Source organism: Physella acuta, unplaced genomic scaffold, assembly GCF_028476545.2.
Source record: "Physella acuta isolate Inbredline_101_S28 unplaced genomic scaffold, ASM2847654v3 ptg001580l, whole genome shotgun sequence".
Taxonomy (NCBI): Eukaryota; Metazoa; Mollusca; class Gastropoda; family Physidae; genus Physella; species Physella acuta.
The window spans coordinates 88,066-92,500 of record NW_026733094.1 but is presented as its reverse complement, the minus strand read 5'-3'; the positions used below and the strand labels follow the sequence as shown (position 1 = coordinate 92,500).

The window sequence follows — 4,435 nt, the reverse complement described above, 5'->3', positions numbered from 1 at the left end:
ATCATAATAGTTAGAAAATATTTGACGGTTTGATAAATTACGAAATGTCAAAACACAGCAGGCTTGTTTAACATAAGAAAATCCGGTCAAATGGGGTTAACCAATCTTGATCAGAGGGAATCATTTATCTATTATTTATCTATCTTCTTCGTTCTTAATTTTTGGTGTTGGAAGGGATCGAGCCTTATCTACCAGAGGGTTCGAATTCGAGACTTTTTTTTTGAATTTCACAACCATGAGCTTTGTTGATTCGACCACGCCTCCAACACAACTATCCATATGTGTCAACTGGTTATGTGCCATTGAGGCCATTGACTCGGATTTTAGCCTGCTTGTCTTTTTGGGTTTGCTTCCATAGCCTTTGTCCAACCAAGAACAAACTACAATGCAGCAGTTGTGTGATTTTAGAGTTGTCTCTCCTAGAAGAGTGCCTGTCCTCAGCTAACGAGCCTCATCTGCCCGATGGTTCGAACTCGAGTCTTTTCGGTTCAGCAACAATCGACTTGACCGCGCCGACCCCTATCTTAGGTAATTTGTTATATTTTGGTCACACTTAAGAAATCAGTTCACGAGGATCGTTTTGGAGCCAAGGTATTTTTCGTAGAGTTCTTGCAAACAATGGTGTATTAAAGGTGAATTCCAAGGTATGTCTTTTTTCTTTAAATCAGAGAAAATTAAATGCACTTTTAAGGAACGAGATTGATTCTGGACAATAGTCAGCAAAGAAACATAATCGTTATGTTTGTGATGATAATGCAACGAAAATAAAGCTAGAGTTATATCCCCTGAGATTTCTTGTATAATTTTAAAAAAACAGTAAGGGGTGAAACATCCAAGGACTATAGAAATGTTTGTATTAATTTTTTAACACTTGCATTTTTTTTAACTGAATAGAGTCGCGCACTAAATCAAATCAAATCGCGCACCAAATGAACACGAACAGTGTGCGTGTAATGGACCGGAAAATTAGTACTTTCCATCAGGGGCGTAGCGAGGGGGGGGGGGGGCGGGGGGTGCTGACCGCACCGGGTGACACCATTTAGGGGGATGACACCAAGGCAAAAAATAACAAAGTATATAGAGAAAAACTTGAGGGGGGTGCAAATCAAAAATTTGTCCCCGGGAAGGGTCGCTACGCCTCTGGGGGGTGACACCATTAAGTGCCGCACCGGCTGACATCCGACCTCGCTACGCCACTGCTTTCCATACATAACAGTATATGCTTTTTTTTTTTAAAGAAATCGGATATATCGTAACGCAACCAATCGGAAGAGCCAAAAAATATAATTTTTAAAATTTTCCAGTTTTCAAAAAGCCACTAACATCATTATTTTTTCAATATTTTGGTATTTGATAAGGATTAGGTAAATACATTTGATTTTTTATTTAAAATAAGTAGCGTTAAATATGAACTAATATTAATTCATATAAAAACATCCACATGTTTTGCACAAAAACTGCTTTAGCTAGCTCTACTGTGATACAAATAGTAATAAAATAATATAACTATAATACAAGAATACGCTTATCCCAATCCATTGAAGGAGCCAATAACTTTTTTTTTCCTTTACTGACACCACTGGCCCATGAGATGTCTCTCATAATCAAGCAGCGCTCACCATGGCAAGCTCCGACTAACTGGCTTGGGTATCAGTTTGATTGCTTTACCGGTCTCTTCTGTCCTTCGGTTCTCACACGGCTTATCTTCCACCCTACTTGTACCCCAACGTCCAGTGCCTGGCTCAAGTGTAGGTAGCTAATTGCTAAAATACTACATTACTCAGGTCAAATTAATGCATACTGACAGGTAGAGGAATGCATTCTGAATAAAATAACATTCCCCATTTAACGATATGCGAAAAAGTTGCCACTTGGGCAGTGGCAAGCATTGAATTTTTGCTAGGGGCTGGCTAATGCACGATTGTGGGGCAGGGGCTGGTGCCCAAGCGGCTGTCAGCTGTCCGTATACTTTCTACTTCACCTACTCTATTTGTTCTCTGATGAGTGGTTTTATCCTGTTTAAAGTTGTTTTTTTCTTTACAGTATAATATTTTTATGAGTTTTGAAAATGAAATACTATAATTATTAATATTTGTGCATGGAACTGAAGAGCCACATCTTGAAATCAAAAGAGCCGCATGCGGCTCGCGAGCCGCAGGTTGCCTATCCCTGGCGTAAAGTAATACTTTCAGCATTCTGAAATGGTTCGTCTATCTACAAGAAACAATACTCACGTTATTAGGTATTTTAGTATTATGTATTTTGTTAAATTTTACTAATTCATTTTAGTAAATTTTAATATTAGTATGTGTAATAAAATAAAGAAAAAACCGTATGGCAGAATTGTGTACATTATTCAAATCGATAAAAATCATCGTACATATTATAGGCCTACATATTTTGCTTTGAGTTAATTTGCCTGAGATATTTAGTCTGAGATCAATGGAACTTGACATTTTTTAACATGAAATATTTTGTCCTGAGATAATTTATCCGTTAGATATTTTTTCCTGGGATATTTTGTCCTGAGATAATTTGTCCGTTAGATATTTTTCCTGGGATATTTTGTCCTGTGATAATTTGTCCGTTGGTCATTTGTTATGTCACCAAGCTAATATTTAAATGTTTTAAGAAGACCGTAAGTTGATTATTGTTTCAGTTAGGTAGACGACATATTATATCGAAGTCCTAATGCATTTTAATTTTAAGTTATCTCCAAGGTCTAGAAGATATGTTTTACTCTATTACCAGTTTTTAAAATATAGATAACAAAAATACTGTTTCAATTAGGTAAACGAAATGTGTTAGATCGGTTTTCGATCTTATTTTTAATTACTTTTTTTCAAATTGTAAGGTGAGTTTCGGTGACAGGAAGTAGTAGTTTACGGTGTTTCCGATATCACAAAAATTCACTCTTATACGTAGGACGAGACTCGTTGACAATGCACAGCGATATAAGATAGGATTTAATTAGATGTTTAATAAACTTTTCAAAAAGTAATCAAAATGTCCTTTATACAGTATTAATTTTCCGCTCAATGCCTCCACATTGTTAACGTTTATGTCGTTCACATACGATATTTCTACTCGATTCTAATTTAGAAAAGTTAAGTGTTAGAAAAACAAATTATTTAGCTCATGACACAAAAAGCACCCCCCCCTCTTTTAATGTTATATTATAAACTCTAGGGGAGGTATCTCGCGCTTTATTTAATAAAAAAAAAATTCTGCATGTTTGAACTAAATTATTTAAGGCTCACCTCCACTTATTTGTACTTCACAAACAGATCTTAAAAATTCAAAGGTCAGCCTAACACTGTTGGCTAAACTTTTCAGCAGGAAGTGAAAATCGGCGTTCCGCGTTCCATCGTAGTGTTTGAATAAGTACGTTTCTTGAACAAAGTTTTGGTCAATATAAAATTGTACGTTCACCAAACCTTCATCACCTAGATGTTCAATGAAGATGCACTATTAATTATCATTTTCATTTTCGTATCGCCACATCGATACGAGTCAAGAATTTTAGCAACATTTTGGTTTTTTTTCTTTCTTCTTTAAAAAAGTATTAAAACGATTAGAAAGAGACATCGGCCACATTACCGATTGATTCTTGATTAAAAAAAACTACCTTGAATTACACGTTTATTAAAAACAAGTTTAAGAATGTAATGTGTGCTTCAGTTTTAGACGGAGGAGAATGGGGAGGGGGCGACAACACAACGTAACCAGAGTTTCTTCCAGACATTTTTTCCCCGGGGGAGGGGGGGTGGGTCACTTGATATTTTCGGGGGTGGGGGTGGTTACTAAAATATCCAGGGGGGAAACGAGGGCTGACACTGGTAAACGTATATATTTTTTATATTTATTCCATTTCGTTTGTGGGGGTGGGGGAGGGGGTGGGGGGAGTAAATCTGAGCGTGAGAACATTCAAGCTGGGGTCGTGACGATACATTGCAAAATAAATAGAAAACCATATTAAGTTAGTATATTGTTTCTTAATTAATTTTTAATGTTATGTTACCTGTTTTCGGAACTACGAGTCTAAGCCATGAGAATGCGTAGTAGTTGTCCCACTCGATTGTTATTCTACTCGTGTCCATGCAACTGTCTAAATTTCCATCGTTTAGTTCATTTCTGTTTAGACCAATAGCTTTCGAAACTAGATTGACTAAAGACAGTAATAATAAGTGTAGAAGTAGTAGATTTATATGATACTGTTAACGAAGAACTACGTCTGTACAATACGTCTATACGTCTTAAATATCAAGTTCTTACCATATTGACATGAAGGACCAAACCAGTTTTCAACACATGATGCACCATCAGTGCACTCGCCAGACGAGTCACATTTGTTCGAAGCACAATGGCATTTGTATTCGCAGTTGTGTCCGAACCATCCGCTTTCACAGGCTATTTTGTTTGTTTTGTTAGATGT

At 36.5% G+C, this 4,435-nt stretch overlaps 1 protein-coding gene across 1 annotated transcript in view; it reads right to left on the bottom strand.

Moving 5' to 3' along the window:
* LOC131928982 (sushi, von Willebrand factor type A, EGF and pentraxin domain-containing protein 1) overlaps positions 1 to 4,070 on the bottom strand; it is a gene marked incomplete at its 3' end in the record, with an annotated part of 14,954 nt that extends 10,884 nt beyond the window's left edge. The window contains exon 1 of the mRNA XM_059285165.1: positions 4,022 to 4,070. The remainder of the gene's footprint in view (positions 1 to 4,021) is intronic.
* Positions 4,071 to 4,435: the final 365 nt, after the last annotated feature.